This window comes from Microtus pennsylvanicus, chromosome 3 (assembly GCF_037038515.1).
Source record: "Microtus pennsylvanicus isolate mMicPen1 chromosome 3, mMicPen1.hap1, whole genome shotgun sequence".
NCBI classification, from domain to species: Eukaryota; Metazoa; Chordata; class Mammalia; order Rodentia; family Cricetidae; genus Microtus; species Microtus pennsylvanicus.
The window spans coordinates 66,165,602-66,191,689 of NC_134581.1; the positions used below are offsets into that span (position 1 = coordinate 66,165,602).

The 26,088-nt window shown below is 44.9% G+C and overlaps 1 long non-coding RNA gene across 1 annotated transcript; it reads left to right on the forward strand.

The window, feature by feature from the left end:
* The first annotated feature begins 3,579 nt into the window (after positions 1-3,579).
* LOC142847047 (uncharacterized) lies at positions 3,580-20,415 on the forward strand. The gene is made up of 3 exons (XR_012910119.1): positions 3,580-3,666; positions 12,326-12,390; positions 19,979-20,415. It is a non-coding gene; the product is annotated as an uncharacterized LOC142847047 (long non-coding RNA).
* Positions 20,416-26,088: the final 5,673 nt, after the last annotated feature.

A 26,088-nucleotide genomic window follows, 5' to 3' on the forward strand; every position in this document is an offset into this window, starting at 1 on the left:
TCCCAGCAACCACATGGTGGCTCACAACCATCTGTACTGAGATCTGGCACCCTCCTCTGGCGTGCGGGCAGAATGTTGTATACATAATGAATAAATAAATCTTAAAAAAAATTAGAGTCACTTGCATATCCACAAGGGTGGGCTTATGTACAGGATCAAGGGCAACGTACCTCTGGCTATACCCCTGAAGAAAAATAGCCACCCCCAAGCAGCTATTACTCATAATAAAACTCATATTACTTTATGGTTTTGTGTTGGGCCACATTCCTAGTCATTCTTGGTCATGTTTCCTCAAGGCTTGGGCTGGACTCACCTGAGAGGTGAAGCATTTGGGGCAGGAATGCTATGGAAACAATGTCACCACGACGCTGTGCTCTTTCTGGTTCACTGCTCAGGGAACCACCTGATTTCACTTAGTTCCCTTTCTGTTGGTAATCAAGTTGCTTCTTGGGGTGGGGGACAAAGAGACTTTTGTTTGGTTTGGTTTTAGTAAGGGTGAAGCTGGAAGCTCTCTCAGACTTTGGAAATCTAGTGTGACCATAGTAGCTAAGCCCAGAGGTCTGCCATGTTCAGCCAGGGTATAGTTTAGTTCCATTGTCAAAGCCTGTTTGATTGTTGATGTTTCCACAATACATAGTGTTGAATATGAGGGAAATAAAAAGCAGGATAAACACAAGTGCTGCCATTCTGAGGATCACTTTTAAAGCCACTGCTGCATCTGACCATGGATAAGATAAGAGCAGCTGGTTGCCAGCCCTGGATGTGTGAAATCAAAGAGAGCCATTGTGCAATCAAAACACGTAGCTGTGTGTTCTGCCCAGCTAGCAGGACGAGTGCAAACTCAGGGTTGTTTTTTTTTCTTCACTAATAACAACTTTTAACTTTTTTCTTTTTTAGAAAATAAAAAAAAATACAAAATGAAATCTTTAAGTTTTTAGAAATGGCGGTTGCCAGGGTTATGCTTGGGCAGCTGAGGAAGGAAGATTGCCCCAAGTTCCAGTCTAGCCTGAGCTATAGAGTGAGACTTTTTCTTAAAAAAAAAAAAAAAGTGGGGGAGGGGGGTTGGAAAGTGACCGAAATTTCTGCTGAGAGCAGATAGTAAAGAATGTTGATGCAGGCTTATGGCAAAGAATACCTTCTTGGATGTGTTCTAAGACAAAACACAAAAGCAAAAGGTACAGAGAAAAAAATAGAAGAGATCTTTACTCCCCAGGCTCCTACAGCTCTTGCTCCTTTTTTAAAGAAAACAAAAACAAAGCAAAACACAGACCTGCTATTAGCAAAAAGAACAAGAACTTAAGATTCAAAAGTCCTGTTATGTAAACAAGGGTCTGGGGCTGCGGTTCTGTTGGTAGAGTGTGAACTGGATCCTAGCACCACATGAAACAGGCATGGTGGCACACACCTGTAATCCTAGGACTAAGGCACAGGCCACTGCACACAAGTGCACAAACGTGCGCACACAAACATGCAAATAATATAACTCTTTAAAAACAAGTTCAGAGTCATCTACTGCCACAGACCTGGAATATCTGGGACTCTGTCAAAACAACAGCAAACCCCACCCTTGCAGATTTAATTGCTCCACCCCCTCTGTCCATGCTATACTGGAGCAGGATTGATCATAACTCAGCAAAATGATCCATGTCACCTGTAATACCTGCACTCAAAAGTGGAGGCTGGGGCAGGAGGATTTTAAGTTCAAGAACAGACTGACAAAAAAAAAAAAAAAAGAACAGACTGACCTAGTATCAAGACCCTGTCTCAAAATAAAGCAAGAGGAAAAGAGGAAGAGAAGAAGAGAAGGAACAGAGGGGAGGAGAGAGCAAGCCTGTAGGCACAGAGGGAACTTAGCGCTGTAAGAAACAGATGGTCCGGCATGAGGAATGAGCATGAGACCAGGTGATCAAGCTACAAGCAAGGGCAGGCCTGACTAAATCCTTCCTGCAGCCTTCACAGGGAACCAGCCCTACCAACCTCCATCTGGCTACTAGCCTCCAGAACTATGTGAGCGTCTATTGTTTTTGCCACCTACTCTGTGGCACGGAAACCCCGGGAAACTTATACTAATATCTCCTTTGATTAGCCAGGATATAACAGAGACAGACAGTACCGTCAAAAGACCTGGGGTTAATGCCAACTTAGGACTAAACGTGGTTATACGATCATATCCAAATGGATCTATCAGGCCTCAAGCTGTGAAGTTCATCAAACTAAATAGAAGTAAAATGCCTAGGTTCAGGCATGATTTCCTGTGACCTGTAACTGTGTTTCTATTGTCTCACATAGACCTTATGTTTGTCTGTTTCATGGAAGATACTGCGCTGTCATAGTGGAATTCCCAAATGTTGCTTGAGCTCATCCATCAGTACTATAGTTTAGGTTCTGGTCATTTCTTACCTGGCATTAGGATGAGCCATCTCAAATTGACGGCTCCAGGCCAGCCGCATGCCTCCGTGGATAAAGAAACTTGCCTGCATGCCTGGCAACCTGTGTTTGCTTCCCAGAATCCATGTAAAGATGGAAGGAGAGAACCAACTCCACAAAATTGTCCTCTGACCTGCACACACATGCTGTGGCACCTGCACTTTCACATATCATGTGCACGTGTACAATCACACACACACACACAAACAAAAATTCATCACCTTTGGCCACTGTGGCCTAAAAGTGGTGATTCTATATAATTCAGCTTACTAATTTTCTAACAAGTCTCCCTGTTTCATCCTTGACTTCTTCATCCACCATTTCTCCAAACACCCTTCCAACCCCACCCTTAAAGGCAAAACTGATGTCTGCTTAAAACCCTTCAGAGTTTCTACACATGTCTGTCTATCAAGATCAGACTTTTCAGCTCAAAAGCCGAGGTCCTCTTGGGCATTGAGTTTTTGGGTTGTTGTTGTTGTTTTTTGGCATGCATCAGTGTGTGGGTGTGTGCACAAGAATGTGTGTTTTGAGATAGGGTTCCACGTATCCCAAACTGGCCTCCTACCTGCTGTGTAGCTGAGGATAACCTTGAACTTCTGATCCTTCTGCTTCTGTCTCCTAGTGTTGGGATTACAGACATGTGCTACTACTATGCCTGGTTTCTCTAGGCTTACCATTGACACAAGCTTCTCTTCCTTCCTATGTCTCTGTCTCTCCCCTTCCCTCCTTTCTTCTGTTGTTGACAAGGTCTTATTTTATAACCCAGTCTGCTCTCTAGCTCATAACCATCCTCCACCTTCAACTTCAGAGTGCTGAAATTATCGGCACACACCATCGTGCTCAGCCACAAGCCCAATTCTTACCTAGAACTATGACAGAGTTTCAGATCTAGTCCCTGGACTCAGGAATCTCAAAAGACTCCTCTAGCCAATATCCCAATATACCAGTTAAACAATAAACTGAAGTTCCCAGAAAAAAAAAATAGCCACACCTATGTGAAAGTATCTACAAGGCCGAGCAACTAGGCCAAACGTCCTGATTGTATAAAGCTGGAATGCCGGGCTAGTTTCTGTCCCCTTCATAACTACCCATTGCCTACTCCAAGTCTGACCTGACGTCCTCCTGACTGTCAGGTGATCTCTGGAATACATTCTCAGCAGACTATCAGCTTCCAAAAGCTGTGGCCTTTTCCCTGCTCTGCTGGGACCCACCTGCCTGACGTCCCTGTCAGTTTGTTTGGTAAGTGCCTTGATTTATAACTCCTTCGTTCTATGAAAAGCTCATGAAATCACTTCCACATGGGAACACGTCATTCAGGACGCCCTGGACCCATGCTCTCAGGCCGTGGTCACTCATCTTTGGCTAAGACTTCCTTTGGACAAGAGGTCTGAGTTTTTGTGTTGATACGTCAGTACTTACAAAAACAGAGAAAAGAGATCTAATTAATCACTGTGGCCACACTGGGCAGGAAAGACAGAGATTCGGTGGCCCTGGGTCCTCCATATTTAGGGCACTGAGATGAACTTTAGGTTTAGACAGTGGAGTAATTATGGCAGGGGGAGAGTGGTACCTAACTACGCAGGCGTGGCCAAGCCGTATGTGGTCTGGTTACCAAAGTTCTAGTCCTGTTTGACTTCCCAAGACATTGTTTTCCACTTGAGGGAAAGCAGGTTGATTCCCACAGAGACCATCAGTCCTGCGCCAGGCTGGAGCCTCACCGTGATAGATTAATGCCCTCACGTGGGAGCCTTTCATTGTTTGAGTGGCAGTTTCAACCCTTGTCATAGAGGTGCCTGTTGGTCCTGTGGTTCTTGGAATCTGAGGTGAATGCAGGTCTAGGACGATGACTTGAGACATTTAGTTCTTTTTTGGACATCTGGAGCAGGACAGTGTAAAAGCTGATAGTAACATCCAGGCAAGGATAAAGGTAGGAAGAGACTCTTTTAGCTCCCTTTGATTATCAGACTTTTGAAACAATGGACATTTGCCCTGGAGTCTCATGCTGAGAGAATGAAAAGCCAGAAGTCTGATACTAGCCAAAGGAGGACTTGTCTCTTGGAAGGAGAGCTTACAGTTATTTCCTGTCAGACCACCTTGCAGGAGAGATTGAAGGGGAGACAGGGATAGGTCACTGGCGGCTGACACCATAATTTGGACTTGGACGACTTGTTTATACACACCTCTTATCCCCTATTTAAAGCTTGAACTTTATAGCAGGACCAAAGAACACCCCAAGAGATGTGCTGGTTAGTGCTAATTGTCGCCTTCGTAGGATCTGGAATCGCCTAGCCTCTGGACACATCTGTAAGGACATGCCTGTAGGGAGGACCTTGATTAGGTCCCTGCCATGGGGATAACCACTCACTCTGACTGGCACCATTTCCTGGGACGGAATCCCGGACTGTATAAAAGGGAGACAGTGAGCTGAGCATAAACGTGTGCTGCTTTCCGCTTTGCAATTGTGGATGCGACATGACCAGCTGCTTCACACCCTGCTGCCTCAACTTCCCAGTTGTTATTAGTGAGTACTCTCCAGCAGCAGCAAAATAAACCCTTTGTCCTCTGAGTTGCTTTTGCGAGGGTCCTTTATCAGAGCAGCAGGTAAAGAAACTAAGACAAGGGACCATTGCGCCTCTTTATCTGTTCTTCTCAATGTGGCCACATACTTTTACCATTCCATGTCTGCATATTTGACTATTTATGGGTAGCCCAGCTTGGTTTATTGGGCATCTAAGCCTCACGGTGACTAAAGAAAACAGATGCAAAATGAAGGCAGAAGCGACGGACTTTTAGCCATTTCTGAAACAGGTACTTAAAGGTTGCTTCTTTTAAGCATTGTCTCCTGGCTTGAACCCAAAAGGCAGCGAAAGGCAAAGTGACATTTCTGCCTTCATTTTGTATCTTTAATTGTTTGAAGGCATGGAAATAAATAATTGTCCTAAGTCAGCAGTCACCTTGGGTTCCAGGAATAGCAAAGCCCATCAGAACAGGCCACCTCCCACTCCCCATGGAGGGCCGTTATCCTGGAGCAGGAGGATGTCCTCTAGAGCAGAAGCAATCCCTCTCTGAGAGCCACCTTCAAACATTAAGGACTTCTCAGGACCACCTTCCAGGGTGAGCGCTCAGGCCACCCATGATGCATATGCCTGCACCTGACCAGGACTGCTTAGTTGCGCACATGCCTTGCTCTGTGCTTATTCGTCCTCTAAAGCTCATGCCACTATCTTAATGCTGACATGACCTGGATCAGGAGTTGGCTTGGTTCCCTAGTCTCTGCGATCACTATCACATGGTCTGGAGATGAGGCACGTAAGAAAGTGGGGTAAAAGATAGTTACACACTTCCTACAAACAGAGCTGGCGCACTTTCCAGTCCAGGTGAGAGGACTAAATGGCCGAAGAGAACATTGTGTGATATACATTTCATTATTTCTAAAGCCTCTAAACCGGAAGAGCATTTTCCTGTCCAGATGACTGACTAGTTCACTTGGGTTAACTTGGAAAAGAGGGACAATGGTATGTCTTTGTTTTTTATTAGGAAGTCTCTGGATAGATAATAATCTTATCATAGCCTTCTGGGCAGTTCAGAATACCATGTTTCCATGCAGAGTTAACCACACTTAATTCAGACCAGTAAGCAGAGCCCTGCGGTTTGACTTCCTGATTTCATAAGCTGCTGATATTGAGGGAGGGATCCATCCCCATGACCTTTAACCCTGCTAATATCTAAATAGCTACCCTTCAAGAACCGGGACCCTTTGATCACTTTTCAGGCTTGTCCAGCCTGCATCATACCTAATAGGAGACGGGTGTTGAGGCGGTCTGATTGTTTCTGGATGAAATAAGGTGGGAAAGATTTAGGGTCTTCATTCTTGCTAATTTGCAGACCTCAGATGATGATCAAAGGGACTAAGACAGATGAAGTTAAGCTGCCTTCTACCCTACTACTCAGCTAAGTACATAAAGTTCAAAGACTAATAGGATCAACCCATCTCGACCATGAAAACCGAGAGATCATAGCCAGATGTGGTGGCTCCTCTCCCCTCCCCTTCCCTCCCAGCTTCCTGGGTAGAAGAAACTGGGTATAGAAACTGATTTTGCTCTATGTAGTAGGCCATTGATGGGAGCCTCAAGTCCTAGTGACAGTTTTGGTGACTTCTTTCTGATTTCCGAAACAAGTTGAGTGGTTATTTGTCCCAGAAGCGTACACCTCTACAAAGGAATCAGTAAGAGTGGGCATTTTTATGACCTCGAGTTGCTAGAGAAAGGCAGTAGGATCTTTATTAGGTCCCTGGTCAATAGTCGCCAGCTTGGCATGACTCACAAGCTGTACTTCAGTCCTTTGAACTCACCGATATTGAAATGAAGGCATTCCTGGGCAATGGGGACACTAAGTGTGATAAGCCTTTTGTGGGACATCTACCATGGGCTACTTAAGCTCTATCATCTATAACTTATTGTACATTACCTCCTTTTAAATCATTAAAATTATCTCAGACACACAGATGAGGTCAAAGTTGCCTGTTGAGATGATGAATGTTTTCCTATAGGTTCTCAATGATAGAAATTAAAGACAATAAATAAAGTGTGCTTGCTTAGGGCCAAAACGATCTATAACCTTGAGTTTTTAGTATCTAATTCTCATTCTTAAATCTAAACAATACACTTCATAAATCCACCTTATAACACTGTAAAATAAAATTATGTTTTTTTCTCTCTCTCTTTTTCTGTCTCTCTTTCTGTGTGTGTGTGTGTGTATGTGTGTGTGTGTGTATGTGTGTGTGTGTGCATGTACCTGTGGAGGCCAGAAGTTAAGTTTTCTTTCCACATTATTGTTCTTCTAAGAAAGGGCCCCTCGCTGTACTTGGCACTCACTGATGGGCAGGAGGCTGGCTAGAGAGCTCCAGGGGGCCTCCTGTTTGCTCTTCCCTGCGCCAAGGTGACAGGTACACACTGCCTCTGGATCCAAACTCAGCCATGCCTGCTTTCACAGCCTGTTTGTTACCCACGGAGCCCTTTCCCCAGTCTTACAAAGGAAAAGTCTTTAACCTTTATACCCCGCTGTAAATTACACCCTGTGAGAAAGTCACAGGATCATGTACCGCAATTACAAAGATAATAAGGCATAGTTTTCCCTTAAGAAGCCCCCGCCCATGTGTGGGTGTGTCCTAGTCTCTCCCTGAGCGTCTGGTTCTATTAATCCTTCCTTCTAAGATGCACATTAAAGAGTCTGTTAACAAATCCTGGCTCTGCTACACACTGCATTCTCTGAAAGTCAAGAATCCCAGTCTTGCCTTAATGGACGTCTTTAAGGAGAGCAGGAATTCTCCAGGCTGTGGGTGACACTGAGGAGCTGTGCTTCTGTCCTTGCCACTGCTTGTGGAAGGACCACTTGAGATGGGTTAGAGGTGGGTTAAAGACAGTACTGTTAATCCCTTTAACCCAACACAAGAAATGCTTTATCACAAGGCAAGAGGACTACATGAGAAACATTACAAGAGCAGAGTCACCTTCCTTTTAAGAAAGACACGTAGGTTAGGTTAGCAGGGATGCAACAGGAGATGGGAGTATACAAGAGGATGTGACCCAAGGTGTATAATTCTGAAACTAAAGGAGATCCCATAGTCAAAGGAAGTTGCACATGTAGAGGAACAGGAAATTCCATGGTCTAAACCCAGAGAAGGGAAGTCCCCACCTTATCCTGATGAAGATGAAGGAGTTATGACGGTAACCAAGCAGGAACACCAGATGTTAGATTATTTAAGGTTGCTGTAGAGAGACAGAAGGAGGACAGAAAGAGAGGCCTTTGGCTCATCTTAGGCAGAACCAAATTTATTCACAGCATGGGGACATGTTACTATCCACCTGTGTGAATGAGCAAAATGCCCACAGAAGAACGGAAATTACTACTACACTATAGTATGTTCATTCCTGTAGCCACCTTACCTAGCAGCAAGGAAAGTTGGGAAGTGTAGTCTTTCTGCCAGAAACTGGTTTTCTTTTTTTTGTTTGTTTGTTTAACTTGGGGGTGTTATAGCTGCTTCTGTTGAGGAGAGTATTTGTCAGAGGAGTCATTCTGGGTCCATTGAAGAGGGGGGTCCTCTAGTCACATAGTAGGGGGAAGAGTCTTAACTTGATCAGTTGTAATGGATAAAGCAACTGTCATTCTGTATTTCTGAAGAGACTTGAAAACTAATCAGTAGAGGGTTGTAAGCAGACAATCTGGTTACCCTACTGAGTAAAAACTGAGACTCCCCAGGAAGATTGAGGGAGAGGGAGCAGCAGAGGTGGAGAGACGGAGTGAGCGGGTGAGAGGAAGTGGGTAGAGTTGATTCAAGGTGGTAGTGGCAGTGACAGGTCCCATTGCCTGGACTGTGGCACCAAAAGGAGCTAGCGGAGTAGCAGGGAGCCACCGAGCATCAAAGGAGGGAAACAGGAGAAAACAGAGGACTTATGAGAAAACCGTATCTGGCCTGAGGTGAAAGGGATGAAGGCCTTTTAGCCGGTTTGCCCACATCATCTAACTGGTCTTTTGGCAGATGTATCGGGAACAAATGTAGGATGAGAACTGTCGGGAGAGCTTATGTGGAACATTTTGTTTGGGCATAGAGTGAAGTTCAGTAAGTTCAATACGCAGGGAGCTGTTGAATGACATGACTGGAGCACGGATCTGGAGCCCGTTTGGCCTGTGATGGGTGCATTCAAGCTGGGACTCCCTGAAGCTTACATGAATTTTTAATTTACGAAAAGAGATCAAAGTTTCAGATATAGTAGTACCACTGTTTGTAATCTATACTGAAATCTACATTGTAGCTTTTGCTACAATGTGTCTGTAAAGCAGCTGGAGCAGACAGACTCCTGCCTTCAACACCTAGCAAAAGCTATGGCTTTGGGTTAAAAAGTACTCTTTTCTCTGTCCAGAGGACTGTGATACACTTGGACAGAGATACTTTTGGTTTGATATGAAGCACCTTAAGACTATACTTAGAAGAAGATGGCCAAAGGAAATTCATGTCTTGAGCTTGTGATTGCTAATAGCGGTCAGTGCTTTGCCAGCCTATGGGAACTCCATGGAACTCCATCCATCAATGTTGAAACTCTGACCTTGTGAGATCTTAGCAGACCAGGAAAGGAATCGGAAGCATTCCTCACTTTTCACAGCCCTTAAATTACTTCCTTAGATCTTCGCAACTACTTAAGCTTTCATGTAAATTTCTCTTAGACCCTGGCAACTTTAAATTTTAAATCTTCCTTTCATGGAATCATTCACCTCCAGACACAAGGGGTCGATTTCTGAGAGCAGTCCTCCCAGAGCAAGTTCTTTTGCGTAAAGGAATAGGAAAAAGTTAGAGCTGAGCCTGTTTATCCTTTCATATGAAGCCTGTTAGCAAGGCAAGCCTGTCTGCCTTTCTCAGCAGGAGACCTGGGAGTGCCAGAAAAAGCGAGGCCTGATGTCTTTATGTATGAAATGAACTAACATGGTAGCTGCAGCCTTGGGGGAGAAGCTGGGTGCCTACAGTTGCCATAGTGACAAAGCTACTGTTTGCTGTCATTATTAGAGATCTGAGAAGGATAAATTACAGCAGGAAGTATAAACCAAATGGCCTCTGTACCAATTAAAATGGCAGAGACTTAGTAGCTTCCTGGACTCCTGTGGTCTCGATGGCTTCGCTGCGGGGGGCAGAGGTCATAGGTCTATGGCTATCACATAGAACAGCATTATATATTTAACTGCTACACAGGACAGCATAGGCCATCAACAGCCAGCCCCAAAAGGTCTGAGAGATTTTTCTGTGAATGAAGAACTTGGGAAAAGTGACTTTCCTGACTTACGCGGGGTAGAGCAGTCACCTGAGTGGCCTAATAAAAAGTTTAATTGCCAATAGCTAGGCAGTAGAGTGATAGGTGGGGCTGTTGGGCAGAGAGAATAAGTAGGAGGATGAGTCTAAATTTAAGAGGAGGGAGAATAAGGGAAGAAGAGGGGGAGATGCCCCAGACCAGGCAGCCACCAGCCAGCCAGCCAGAGATGAAACAGGAAAAGTAGGTAAAAGTAGACTGAAAGAAAGGTAAAAAGCCCCAAGGCAAAACGTAGATGAAGAGAAACAGGTTGAATTAAGCTGTAAGAGCTAGTGAGACAAGCCTAAGCTAAGGCCAAGCATTCATAATTAATAAGTCCCCGTGCCTTTATTTGAGAACTGGTTGGTGGCCCAAAGGAAGCCTGCTACACAGGGGAGACTGGCAACTTTACTTCCCTGATCCTTTCATAGTGCACCGTTACAGAATATCACAGTCACTTGTGTGACTCAGCTTATCAAAATAGCTAAGGCTTAACAAAGTTAACAAAGACAAGGCTAGACATACACTCTTAAGTCAGTCTCTGTTAGTCTGAATAGACCTTATATAAGGAGACACATTCTATAGGCTCTTTGCCAGACTTCTTGGACCATTGTCTTGCTGCCTGGTAAGATAGGGACATCCTAGTTTCTGGTGTTTAGTATTTGGTGCTCACAGCTGTGACCCTAAATCTTTAGCTAATTAATTAATTATGATTATACATTAATAAGACATCATAACATAACTTAAAATGTCCCAGAGTCTTATAACTTTTAATATTTAAAGAAAATGTCCTTTATTTATTTTTGCAAAACTCTAAAATGTCTTTTAAAAACTGTTTAAAGTCTATCAACTGTGGGCTCCTGCAATATCGAAAGATAAATTAAGTATCTTTTTTACTCCAAGAGGGAAGAAACAGGGCACAAGTACAGTCTGAACAAGGCAGAACCAAACTCCAACCATGCAAACAGCTCAGTGCTCAACATCGGAGATTCACTCACAAGCTCTGGGCTTCTCCAGGGGGCTCAGGTCAGCTCTCCAGCACACACAGCCTGTCTTCTAGTCTCCAACCAGCTCCATTTCACTGTGGCTGCTGTTCCTGGTGGCCATCACGTGACACTGGCATCTCCAGAACTGCTGGGACTCTCCTTAGGAACTCTAGCCCTCCCTCACAGCCAAGCCTCTGCTGCTCTCTATGGCTGCTTGTCTTTAAAACCAATACCACCCTGTTTTGGCTGCATGGGGTATATTTTTGTATATGAGCATAGGGAGATGCAACTTTAACCCCTGATTAAACACTCATTGTTTTTAAATCCTATCTTTTATAAAACTTGTTTTTAATGACTATTTTCAGGACAAGAATTATACAAGAATTCATCCTAATCCAAAATATTTTGGAGACCTGTTGTTGCCTCCTTGGCTGATTTATACCATGTGGTCACCTTTAATCAAATGGTGATGAAGTCACATGACATCCACCCTCTCCAGTCCTAGCAATGTTTGTTGCCAGTCACATGGCTGTCTCTATACAGAGTTTACAGATTTTTAAGCATACCCAATAAACTTACAAATCTTTTTTTTTTGTTTTTTTCGAGACAGGGTTTCTCTGTGGCTTTGGAGCCTGTCCTGGAACTAGCTCTGTAGACCAGGCTGGTCTTGAACTCACAGAGATCCACCTGCCTCTGCCTCCCAAGTGCTGGGATTAAAAGCGTGTGCCACCACAGCCCAGCTAAACTTACAAATCTTGAGGTGCAGAAAGTTCACATAATAATCTTAAAGAATCTTGAGATAGGGTCTGGAGAGATGGCTCAGTGATTAAGAGCATTGCCTGCTCTTCCAAAGGTCCTGAGTTCAATTCCCGGCAACCACATGGTGACTCACAATCATCTGTAAGGAGGTCTGGTGCCCTCTTCTGGCCTTCAGGCACACATGCAGACAGAATATTGTATACATAATAAATAAATAAATAAATAAAATATTTAAAAAAAAGAATCTTGAGATAACGTTTATATCTTAGAAATGTTTTAAACAATTTAATGAAACTAATAGTCTATTTTTCTTTTTAGCTGTTTCATTTTGCTCTTATCTTTGCCACAAAGTCAGGTGGACAGATTTTGGAATAGACTTCCAGGTAAGCGTGCTTGGGTCTAGAGAAGGGGGAGCCAAACCTAATTATGGAACCAGTTTTCCAACAAAGTGGACAACATAAAACAACTATAATGTTATTCATTCTCAAAAGACATTTGAATCCTTGCTAAATTGAATCTAGAGACCAGAAATCTTGGAGATAAATCCCGAGTCCTGATTATCAAAGCAACCATGGCAAGCAGCCTTAGTGGTGGTGGCTGGCAGCCGGCAGTGGCAGAGATAGCAAAAACAAAACTAGTAAATGTAGAACGCAGAACACTCACATACTCAAAGGGGACGACCAGTGAGAAACTAAGTATGCAGTGGCCATCATCATTCATACATTCAGCTGAGCCTGACCTGTTTCTGTCTAGGCTTCCATGTCAGCAACAAAACTTACAGAAACACCAGAAAACACAGACCTAGCCACATACACAAAACAGACATACACAACTTCAGGACATTTCATGGGCCTGACAGACTGGCTTAGTATCCAACAACCGGAACCAGGTGGATGTGTGACGTATCACTATTGCCCTGGGATGGGAGAGTATTGGGTACAATTGAACCTCTCCATGTCCCAGATCGTGATCCCAACAGACCAGATGTCAAGGGAAATTACTACGACTTACAAGGAGAAACTTCTATAGATGCTTGCTGCTTTTTTCAGCCCAGCAGTTCATTCTGATAGTTCGCAAAATTGAGAGCATACCTCGGAACTTTGGGATGTCTCAAGGTGCATACCTCTTGAAGCAGTCCTTCAGCCCCGGAGTCCTAGGCAGAAGTTCTAGCTTTAGAATTTGGGTGGGTGGCCTGCCCTCACTGGGGGTATCCAGAAAATGTTAATCCAACTGGGTGAGAATAAGGTCACTGCCACAAGTATTGAACCAAATCTGAAGCAAGCTTTATTGAATACTGGCCAGGGCAGCTGACACTAGCTAGGTCCATACCTGGGATTTCTAGGGTCATGGAATTGAATTACACTAGCTAGGGGCTTATAAAGGCAAAACACACAAGGCTATGTACTTCCTGTCTTCATCCAATTAGGGGCAAGCACATATCCTGATGTACTTCCTGCCTATGAACCGCCTGCCTACATGTGATCAAGTACATCCTGTGCAGCTGGGGCAACTGAGCTTGTTTACAGTAGCAAAATCTCATGGCTTGCAATCTTACATGAACATCAGCCCCCAACATTCCAGGAAGTCATCTGTCCTTAGGCAAGTGGACTTACAGGTTAGAGGAGGTTTATTTTATAAATCTCTTAAGCATGGTAATTTAAACTTAAAACATAATTTTAGCAATCACAGGGTCCCTCTGCAGTGCCCTCCAGGCCTGAATATCTAACTAGATACTGAACAACCAGACCCCTTTAACCCATTTCTCTTCCCACTGTAGCTAAGTTGAAGCATCTTTCATAAACACCCTGGTATTACTTAAGATAGTCTAGAGAGACACTATGCCCCTCTGCTTAGTTATCAGGCTATTGAAACAATGGTACTTTTGGACCCCAGAGTCCAATCACCGAGGAGGAGTCGCCCCAAGAGACCATCTCTCACACCACAGCTGATGTAAAAGCATGAGGATTTTATTAATTCTGTCATGATAGGGTCCCTCCACATTCGGGAAGCTGAGAGACCCAGAATAGCTGGTACAGGCTACTTTTAAATGAAAAAGCCACAGAAGCAGGGGGATGTCTGGGGGTTGTTCTTTGACTATTATGATTGGCCTATTCAAAAGGGCTATTACCAATAATTGGCTGGAGTGCGGTTGCCAGATCAGATGACGTAAGAGGCCACTTTGACCTCGTTTCCCAGGGACTAAGTCAAAACATACGTGTGTGGGTAATTGTTCAGGAACTGAGTCAACATCTTAAAGGTTATCTTGCCCCAATTTCTGGAGAACATACGTGCATATGTAGCTGTTAGGTCTTTGGTTCCCAGGGGGGAAGGGAGGGCATTACTGCTGAGACTGAGAGGGCTCAGAATTGTCAGAAATGGGTTCAGAATTGTCTTAAAGTTCTACAGTACCCAAGAAATTAAATTTTCATCAAGAATCTCATGCTGAGAGAAAACAAAAGGCTAAAGCTTGCTGTTCAGATGGAAACTTCCCCCTCAGCCTTTGGCATCCATATATCCAAAGAGTCTGGAATGTTTCGGTGGAGGTTCTACCCCAAGCTCCCTCCCCAGGGAGTTGCCTCAATCCAGACTCCACCCCCAAGAAAGCCTGCCAAATTGTGATCCTCCCTCCCCAGAGATGCTCAAGACCATTCCCACAGGGTATTTAAACTGCCCCCCATAGAACAAACAGGCGGTTATCTGGTCTTCTTTTCCAGTTTTGTCTGGGAGCACGCTATAAAGTTATCTGTGAGTGTTTGTATCCACTAAACCTGGGCTTTTTCTAATTCGGTTTGATTTGGTCTGATTCGGATTATTGTGTCGGTGGAGAGGCTTATTGGGGTACAGAAACTTTTCACTTGTTATTAGTCAGAAGCAAGCCTGTCTCCTGAAAAGCCATTTCACACAGTTCTGATTTTCATAGTCCTGACAACTCGCAAGAGAGACTCTAGCCTAGACAATGATGATGGGAGGGACCACACTTTAACCAGCACTGTTTAGTTGCGTATGCTTCTCATCTTCTATTTAAACCTAAACCTAAACCTCATGTGAGGACCTCAGAGAGAACTTGAGAAGGTGTAAGAAGTATCAAATGTGAGTCTTTTCTATCAAATACTATAAAACTTTGTGTTTAGGACAAGGGCTTAGAATCTTTTTGTCTCTCTCACCTTGTAAAACTTTTAATTCCCCAACTCAGTAAAACCTTTGTTTACACCACGGCCCAGTGTTGTATTCTAGGGATTTGATGGACTAGCGACCCCCCCTTTTCCCTTGGGAGCAGTAACCTCTTCCCCTTCCTCCTTTATTTCCCATGCACTAAATATTTTCAGACTAGCCAGCTAAGATTTTGAGTGAGGTCAGACCCCAGCCAAGGGAGAAAAACAGAACCAGCACATGAATTGTAATAAAAACCAAAGGCACTTCCTGTCTTGGTTTGTCTCTCGCCAAGCACACTCTTTTGATCAGTGTTTCATGAGTCTTGTGAAACTCTTGTTTACATGCCTGTTTGCCCAAACTCTGAACATTCCTGAGGCCTGACGCTATCACACCCTAATGCTTTGCACAGATTATGAATTAACCAATTGTGTCAGATTGTGAGGCCCAGCCCTCACCAATGAGACGAGATGCTCACCACCACGTTAGAATAAAAGCTAAGTGAACTTTCAGCCCCGGTGTGCTTGTTTTTTCGCTTTGGAAAGATGCACACCTTCTGCACAGGAACAAATTGCCCTGCCAAGTCACCTTTGCTTTATTTACATGTTTGTACAATACAGGAAATATTCTTTTCGGGCACTTGTGAATTTGAAAATGTCTTGAACTTAAACATGCAACAGGCAGGGCCAGTCGAGATAGGTCATACGTGTGATTCCCACTTAGGAGGCCACCTTCCTAAACTCAGGTATGAGCCAAGCATGGCGCTTGCAGTCTCAGTGCCTGGGAGACAGAGGCTGCAGGGTCAGGACCATGATGTCAACCCTGGCTACATAATGAGTTTGAGGCCAGTTTTGGTGACAAGAGAGCATGTCTCAAACTAAAACAAAGTAAAATTCAGCTGATGGCCATGTGACTCTTGTGAAGGGGTAATCTTCACATTTGAGGTTAGTTCATTCCGTTTATTACCTACAACTGTCACAGGCATCCTATGCCAGAATCTGATTGTGCCTTCCCATAATGTCAGAATTCGATAATAACAAATCCACAAAGCACAAAGGTCTTGTTGGCAGCAATTTGCCTGGTAGTACCTCTTTCTTAGTGAGCAAAGAAAACACATGATTTTTTTTATTCCAATCCTAATTACTAATATTAACTCTTAGCTATCTTACACATACACAGTAAATAACTATATAGCTGTCTATATGTACATGTATAGGTTATCGAATGGCCACAGAGGGTTAGATAGGCCACGGTATGACTCAAGGCATTTCAAATTCTAGAAGCTGGGAAGCTGATAGAAATGCAAGACAGAGTCTGTGTTGTGTGTCAGGCCATTGTCCAGCCACAGAGTTCAGCTGTAGAAGGAAGGTAAAGTCTTTAGGGGTGGAGGACAGGACTGGGTCCCGGCAAACAAATGGGCTGATGGGTGGATAGCAGGTCCAGAGGGACCCACAGGTGGCTAGATGGATGGTGATTGACAGTCCATGTCAGCAGTGAAGACTGAGTCAAACTGAAGCCTCTGGGACAGTCAAGAGTTCTCTGTCTATCAGTTCCCTAACACACACACCAGGTGTCAGATGGGGCCATCAGCACCCAGTGCTAGGTGTCCCCTTCTCTATGAGGTACAAGTGAAGCACACACACACCCTGGGTGTCAGGGCCATCAGCACCCAGTGCTAGGTGTCCCCTCCTCTATGAGGTACAAGTGAAGCAGTTGTTCCTTCCCCCAGTCTGCTAAGTCAGATTGGTTCTTCGGCCTGGTTTTCCTGAGATGGTTTTTGTACTTCCGGGAGCTCCTACAGTCTCAGTTTACTCGGGCGGTACCCATTCTACTTTTAGGAATACAGTCAAAGCCTTGTGAGTGGTGACTGACTAATGATGCTGTTATGTATCCACCATGGTGCGGATTTGCCCTCCATTCTCAGAATGGAAGAAAAAGCTCATTATGAAGGAACAGTCTGAAGACTCACCATTTTATGTAGTAGGGCACTTTAGAGCAGCACGATCTAACCAACATTCTAGAACACGGGGAAGACCACTGAAGCCCTTGAGGATCTCCCAAGTAAACAAGGCTAGTGAATGTGATAATAAATATAATACAGGCTGGGTGGTGGTGGCGCACGCCTTTAATCCCAGCACTTCAGAGGCAGAGGCAGGCAGATCTCTGTGAGTTCAAGGCCAGCCTGGTCTACAGAGCTAGTTCCAGGACAAGCTCCAAAGCAACAGAGAAACCCTGTCTCAAAAAAAAACAAAAACAAAACAAACAAAAACCATAATAACAAATACCTGTTAAAGCTGATTAAGTACTTTATGCATATTACCTCATTTAAGGTCTTGCTTTTGTAAGGAATCATACCCAGTTAGGATGTGTTCAGCTGCAAAAACAAAACAAACCCAACAAAAACATGCAAGTAGAGCACTGGAGAGATGGTTCACTGATAGAGTAGTTGATGTTTTTGCAGAAGAAAGGGTTTCAGTTCCCAGCATCCACAACTATCGGCAGCTCCAGTTCCAGGGGATTCAATGCCGTCTTTTGTCCTCTGCAGGCCCCAGACATGCATGGCCCAGGACTGCAATTCCAGGTGCTTGGGAGGCTGAGGCAAGTTCAAGGACTGCTTATATCAAAGAATAAGTTCAAGACTAGCCTAGGCAACTTAGTGAAAACCTGTCTGAAAAAGTACAAGGGGGAGGGGTGGAAACGATTAGGACTAGGGATGTGGCTGAGCGGCAGCATACTTGCCTAGCTTAATTCAAGCCACTGATTCGCTAACTGAAGTACAGCCAAGCCTCCAAACCCAGAGACTGAAACTATCTGGGGAAGATTTGCATTTGTATTAAACACGTACATTTTCTCTTATCATTATTATCATTATTTGCTTGGCAGCAGGTTTGTGAAGGTTTGATATCCAGTTCCCTGTGTCTCCTACCCAAACTACGTTGCATTTTGAATTCAAAACATTTCCCCAGTTCTCACTCCCAGGTCCGCTACTGGACACGGGCTTGGCTCAGGAATTGGGGCTGTCACCTAAAGAAACTCAGTAAGTTGTGACAAAGCTCACTGGGGCTGCTGGGGAAAGAGTCCATGCCTTCTTCCTCTGCAGCCTGCAACTGGAACCTGAGGCCCTTGAGCTAAACCACGAAGCTGAGTCTGGAGCCGTGGGGGCCCCTCAGACCTGTGGAACAGTGGAGACTAGGAGACAGATAAGCCAGAGAAACACTGGATCTCGAGTGTCGCCTTCTGACTTTTGAATCCAGGCTAGCCTGTTCTCTTTAAGAGCATCTTGTTTTACGAGTCAACAAATTCTTTATAGCGTCTAATAAAAGCCTCTACCTTTAGACGGCTCAGCGGGTAAAGGGCCCGATGACCTGAGTTTGATTCCCAGGGCCCACGTGGTGGAAGGAGAGAATCAGCTCCTCTAAGTTGTCCTCTGACCTCCACATGTGGCCGCGGCATGCTTTTGTGTTCATACACACATTAATAAGTATGGAACAATGTTAATAAACTCCTTGAGGCTGCTGGTTCAGGCTCTGCACTATGCTTAACAGACCAAACCAAAGTGGCATTGTGAAGCTCCAGACCATTGTGCCAAAGCTAAATTATTTGACCATCTAAGAAATCAGGCCATGGGGAGAGGTGACAAAAACACCAAAAGGCCAGTTTTGGTTGTCACGGTGTGAAGTGGCCCCCTCAGCTTCAAGTTTATAAGGAAAACAAGCTGCAAATACGTTTTGACGACAGTCAGCCAACTTATGGCCTGTTTTTCTCTGTGTAGCCCAGGCCATCCCGGAACTTGCTCTGTAGACCAGGCTGGCCTCAAACTCACAGAGATCCTCTGCCCCTGCCTCCTGAGTGCTGGGATTAAAGGTGTGTGCCACCACATCCAGCTCCCTTCCTTCTTTTCTTGTAGCCCGTGTCGGCCTTGAAATCACAGTGATCCTCCTGCCTCCACCTTTCAAATGCTGAGGTTATAGACTTATGCCACAAAGCCTGGCTCAGTTTGAAAGTATGTGTGTGTGAATGTGTATGTATGAGTGTGTGTGTGTGTGTGTGATGAGTGTATGTGTTTTCAGTGTGAGGGATTGACCTCATGGCCTTGTGCAGGCTAGTTAACTGCTCTACTACTGAGCTACATCCCCCACCCCTGTGTTTTGTTCGTTGTAATTTGCATCAAAAGACTGTAACTGGTGAGCGGTTAGGATCATTGGCTGCTCTAACAGAGGACCCAGATTCAACTCCATTTGTAATTCCAGACCCAGGGATCCAATGCCCTACTCTAGCCTCTGTGGGATCTGTACACAAGTGATGCCCAGTCTTACATGTAGACAAACCACCTAGACACCTATACACACAAAAATTAAAATAATCTAACTGATACTTTTAGTAATTAATACTTATAATTGAATAATTAAATTAATTTTAATAATAATTCAACAATATTAAAAGCTCAGACACTGTCTAGAGCAGTGGTTCTCAACCATCTTAATGCTTGAATCCTTTTAATACAGTTCCCCATGTGTGGTGACCCCAACCATAAAATTATTTTTATTGCTACTTTACAACTGTAGTTTTGCTACTGTTATGAATCATAATGTAAACTTTTTTTAGAGGTAGAGGTTTGCCTATGAGCTGTGACCCACAGGTTGAGACCACTTTTCTAGATGGGCAAGGATATTATTTGTATCCTTGAAATGACCTTAAAGACAAATGTGTTTATTAGCCAAGATAGCTACCCCATTAGCACTTGTCAGTTGGTAGAACTAGAAGTAAGTCTTTTTTCTTTTTGTATGCATGTATTTATTAATTTTTTGTTTTTACATCTAGAAATGAGCCTTAATGAAATATGAGGAAGACTAAATCTCCTAAAGTCAGGGCCTGAAGGCCTGGGAAGCCCAGAAAAGACCTCAAATTGTGTTTTTTCAAAATGGCCAGAGGACTGTGCCCAGGCACCAAGACAGGGTGTTTGGTGAGAATGAGAGTCATCTGGAAGGAACTGGGGGTGATAGGAAGCTGTGCTCAACTTAATTTACAGATTCCATAAAGACTGACATGTGAGCGCCCAGAGACTGCGACATCAGGAATGGTGGGATATGCCTGTGATTCCAGCACCAGAGAGCTGATGGCTGAGGATGGCTCGAGTTCCTTTGGGAATACCCAGCTAACTATAGCTTCAGAGTAAGACCATGCCGAAAAAAAGAAGAGGGAATGGAGAGAAGCATCTCCCTGAAGGCTCTGTATATTGGTCTGTCCCCTCTCCCCGAAATCCCAGAGTCACCCCCAGAGATGATGGCAGAGCAGGAAGGGGAAGGCTGGATTGCCCAGCCCCCACATCATCTCTGGGATCCCAGGCCAGTATCCAAATTAGACAGAAACTGAGTCATCTCAATTCTCTTAGGGCTTCGCTATGGGTTTCTGCAGGGATTACAGTGTGGGCTGCTTTTAGGAATAATGGCCTCTAGGGGGCAGCAGCACAAAGCATTTGCCTTTGGCGAGCTCAGCTATTGTGTCTAGGCCTTGACACCAGTGTTCAATGAATGAAATACTCAGGGAATAATACTAGCATAAAGTTCTCAGCTGTATCTTCTAGAAGTGCAAGAAATTCAAATAGTCCTTTCAAACACACTGCCCCAAAGCCAGCATGGTGATGCATGCCTGTAATCCCAGAATTTGGGAGGTGGAGGCAGGTCTGAGAAATATGATCCTGTCTCAAAACACCAAAATACAAAAATACAAACAACAACAAAAAATAGCAAAGCAGCCCTATCACAAAAGAGCTGCCCTTGCTCAGAACACTTGAAGAGAGTCAGTGAGATCGTGCTGTGTGATAAAACTTCCTGAGGAGATGCAAAACACATCTACTCACTCCAGACAGGGAGCCCGTGAGAGACCAGCGTACAGACGCCACCAAAGTCCAGCTTGGTGAGCTATGAGTTTCACTGGGGGTACTTACAGGAATATGGGCAAGGGGTGTAGGCCCATATTTCTATTTGCTGTGGCAGCCAGGCTCTAAAGCCATAGGCCACACCTGAGATGGTCACGAAGCCTTCTAGACAGGCTGCCGCTGCCCTAACAAAGGGTCAGAATGTCGTTTTGCTCCTTTCTTTGTAATTTGGAGGATGCGTGATAGAGATGCTGATTCAAGCCTACGTGCCAGCCAGCATACAGAGAAGATACGTAGATGTGGACGTGACTAAAAGCCATTCGCCTGGTTACCTAGGAGACAGAATGTTGGTGTATTTCCCACTCAGTTTATGTTTTGGTATAAAAGCTGTTTGGAGAATAAATGAGAAGGAATTCTTCAGAATGTGAACTCAGGACTTCAGGAGGCACCACTGAGAATCTCCCTCCCGATAAAGCCATGTGAGTTGTGTCTCTATTCCTGCGCCTCCACTCTGGTCCAGGGAGATAGTTTATGTTGGGATCTGGTTCAGGGAAATAATTTACCGGACCCCAACAGAGGGGTTACTTACAGGAGTAGAAACGACTCAAGGACAGCAGCATCACCAAAGTCCACTCCAGCGTGGGTGAGAGCTCACAAAGATGGGAACCTGGAGCACACTGCACAGCCTGCAGGCAGCGAAACAGGTTGGAGGGCATCCTCTCCACTTTCGGTTGGTATTACGTCTCTTCTAGGCAGCTCAGGTGGTCTTCTTTTCAGCTTGGCCCTCTGAGAGTTTTCTCTGCAGCTTGGTTTATTTGATGGTCCGTTTGCAGCTCTGTTAATCTGAGACGAACTCTCAGCTTTTATTGCTTACTCAGTAAAGGAGGGCCTAACGAATCTGGTCAGTTTCAGGGACTTCCTGAAGCCATTTTGAGTTCTTTATCTTTCTGTTGAAGGCTTCCCTTCAACATGGAATGTTTCAATCCTGAAGGAAACTGTTACATAGCAGGTGGCTCAGAGGGTAAAGTGCCTATAGTCAAGCCTAATGTCCCGAGTTCAATCCCCAGGACCCTGGTGACCTCCATATGTGCGCCTTGGCACCTGCACATGCTTGTACACACACACACACACACACACACACACACACACACTCACTCACATCGGTAATAAACTTACGTACCAGAGGGCGTCACACTTAGTGAAAGCCCCAGATTTGGCCGTCTGTTCACTGAAAGCCAATGAGATTAAAACCTGACTCTTCCTGGTCCACCTCCTAAAACTAACAGGACATGTTATCCTAGGCTAGTATGGAGATGCTTTCCACTAGTCCCAGAAGTCTGGAAGAGGTGGAAGAAAGATTCATGGAACCTGGAAGCATCCAAGCATCCAACCTGGGCAACACAGTAAGACTGCCACCTCAAAAAACAAAAACCAAAAAACCCACAATAAATTGGAGCCACCATCATTTTTGTCCTGAATGAAAGCAGCCTCTAAAGTAGTCTCAACACAGCCACCAGACTGATCCTGTTAGGGTGCAAGCCGGTGCCAGTCCTCTGCTTAGACAGCCACAGAGGCCGTGCCACTCAGTGTACAGCCATGGTCCTCCCCAGGTCCTCCTTGTTCTGGATCAGCCTCACTCTGCTCTTTGCAGTTCCTTGAACAATAAACACAATCTGTTTTCTAGGCCTTTGCACAGTAGTGGTCTGCCTGGAACATTCGTCCCGAAACACAAGGGCTTCCTCCTTCACTCAGCCTGGGTCTGTGCTCCAATTTTCCCTGCCCAGAGACACCATCTCAGAATACTTAGCACATATGGCTATAATGTGAACCATAGCCATATATATATATAAAAGGACGCTATGGGGAAACAGACTCATGGATACGAGAGAAGGCATAACCAGTTGCAGAGTCCTTTGGTTTTGCCCAAGGGAGCTGGGAACCGACCACCTGCTGCTTTATGCCACGCCCCTGACCCAGTCTTCCTAACCTAAAAGCAAGCAAGCGTGACCCCCTCTCTCTTCTCTTAAGTACTCACCTCTGCAGACAAGAAGCCACACCTAAGGCGAGTGCCCCAAGGCTATTGCGGAATGAGTCCTCACTAGGACGCGGCATAACCCAGCTCTCCTGCATATTCCCGCTTCCTTCTTCCTGATACCACTTACCACTATCGATCAAGTGCAGAACATATCAGACTGGCTTGACTGTTGTCTGCTCTTGTTACAATGTGAACTGCAAGGCTGAGGGCTTAGTTGCATTGTTTACTGCCGTATCCCCAGTGTTGAGAGTTAGCGTGTGGTAGTTCGATGTGGGTCAAATAGAAGTGCTCAAAAAGAGGTTTAACTTGTCTCTTTGCATCAAGGGCAAAATGTTGATTCCGGTCACATTGGCCTCTGTGACTGTAGTGATCACTACATCATTCCTTGGGGTATGACCATGACTACTCTGCTGACAGCAATGATGATGGAACTTGTTAAGGCAGAGAAAAGGTAGAAGCCGAGAGCAGCTGATCCCCAAATCCCCAAGGGAGAGAGTTCTGTGTCTCCAAGGGATGCCATCTCATCCTGCGGCCAGATACCACATAACCTCCTGATTTTTCGTTTACTCTTACAACCCAGAGTGTCTTTGTGCACTGTTAAAGCAAGAAGCATTACCTCTAAGAATGTGAGGACAGTCCCGACAAGCAGAGAGAACTCTGGGAGATTTCACACCACGTTTCATAAAAGGAATTGAAGTTTACGTCCCAATCCCAAGGCTTAGAGCCCTCTAGACTGTTCCTTGTCTCTTGGCTGGCACTCCACTGCCCAGCTAGTTTCTGGATACACCAGCTGCAATCCTAGTTGCTTTCCTGCCCCAAATGTCTAGTCCATGCACCCAAGGCCAAAGTCCAAACTCTCTAGCCTGATATTTGAGCTTCCTGGCACCCTACTTTGGGTTACCTATTTCCATTCTCGTTGGCTTCTCAACTCCTCGGGTCTTTTGTGTCATCTACCTTAGCCATCCAACAGGTCCTGAGCCCCATAGTTGGTGACAGAATGCCACTCCCACTTCCTCCAGCTACGCAAATCTGCCTCCTGTCACCCAGCGCCCCGCTTGCCCTGAAGTCTTCCATGTTTCACATACCTGTACAGCACTGTGTCTCTGCACACAGATGTAGCATCTTCTTTGGGTCTTCCTGTCAGCAACCCTTCAGACCCAGAGAAAGCCTGAGCAAGAAGCTGGGTCGGAAGAACTCCCTTGGGCTCCAGGGACCCTTCAGTAGCACTGCTTCACACCAGTGGCACCTCTGGAGTGACGTCACTCGCTTCCCACTCACCTTTGACCTGCTGGAGCTCCAGCTTACTCATTTTGTCTGTTCTTCATGTCATGGTTGACACCGTCCTCTTGCTTTTGCCTCTGAGCCCCTTTCCTTTTAGCAGAGTTCACTTTTTCATAGTGTGAACATTGGCTTGAGACTCCAGGTCTGTCTGTGCATCTGTGTGCTGAAAATCTTTTCTTTCTTTTCTCTTTTCTTTCTTTCTTTCTTTTTTTCTTTCTTTCTTTCTTTCTTCCTCCTCTTCCTCCTCTTCCTCCTCTTCCTCCTCTTCCTCCTCTTCCTCCTCTTCCTCTTCCTCTTCCTCTTCCTCTTCCTCTTCCTCTTCCTCTTCCTCTTCCTCTTCCTCTTCCTCTTCTTCTTCTTCTTCTTCTTCTTCTTCTTCTTCTTCTTCTTCTTCTTCGATCTGGTTGTCCCAGAACTGTAGATAAGGCTGGCCTCAAACAGAAATCTGCCAATCTCTGCCTTCTGAGTGCTGGGATTAAAGGCGTGTTCTATCACCACCCGGCTATTTTTATACATTGTACAATCTAAGTCCAGGCCTGATGCTGTCTAGAGCAGTTACAGCTTCATGGTCATTGTCATCTTTTTCTTCTTCTTACAATAGCTAGTGACTGGGCAATATGATTAAGTCAATAACTTCCCTCTTTTGTGTCTTTTATATAGGCTCCAGCAGAAGATGTGGTCCAAGTAAAGGTGTGTCTTCCCACTTCAAATGATTTAATTTAGCAGAAAATTGTGCACTGATATTCCCAGCCACTTTTTTTTTTTGGCTTTTAGTTAATTCCATATACAGCCAAGTTGCCAACTGAGAACAGCCATCACACCACTTCTACTAAAGGGCACAGACTCCTCACCTGAGTCCACAAGGTAAATGAAAGCCTGGCATCTGTCCCCATTCTGTGGTTATCTGCTTTACTTGATTGATCACCAAACCAACCTCAACCCCTCCAGGTTGAAGATACATAGACAAGTTATTGACCTAAACCTGCATTCACTTTGGGTTCCAGAAAGAACCAAAGTCTCAGGTGAGAGCAGTTATCCATGGGGGCGAGGCCAGAGGTGGAGCAGAAACATCTCCTGGAGTCAGTTGTCTCTTTAATCAGTGAGGACAGCTGCAGACTCCTCAAAGGCTCGGAGCAGAGACAACGATCTCACAACTAGACTCGGAGCAGAGACAACGATCTCACACCTAGACCAGGGCTGATACAAAAAAACTTCTTGTACTTGCCCCATTTCTTCCTCTGCTAAAAAAACAAAGCTCCTGCCAGTCTCCTGAAGGTGGACTTGGGGCAACTGTACCCCTTTATCTGTTTCTCTTACTGATGAGGCACACAAAACTTCTGTCTGTCTGTTTCTCTGTCTCTCTTTCTGATTTTCTGCATTACCAGTGCCTTTAACTGGAATATTAGGGGCTGGTGGCTGAGCCTAGCCTGCTGGAGTTGTCAGAGTCCTGGAGTTTGCCCTAAAAGCTCCAACAACACCGCTATTACACACTCATTTGGTTTTTTTTTTAAAGATTTATTTATTTATTTATTATGTATACAACATTTCTTCCATGTATGCTTGCATGCCAGAAGAGGGCACTGGATCTCATTATAGATGAGCCACTATGCGGTTGCTGGGAATTGAACTCAGGACCTCTGGAAGAGCAGTCAGTGCTCTTAACCTCTGAGCCATCTCTCCAGCCCTACACACTCATTTCTGTCACAGGTGACTAGAGGAGATTCAGATGAGTACAAG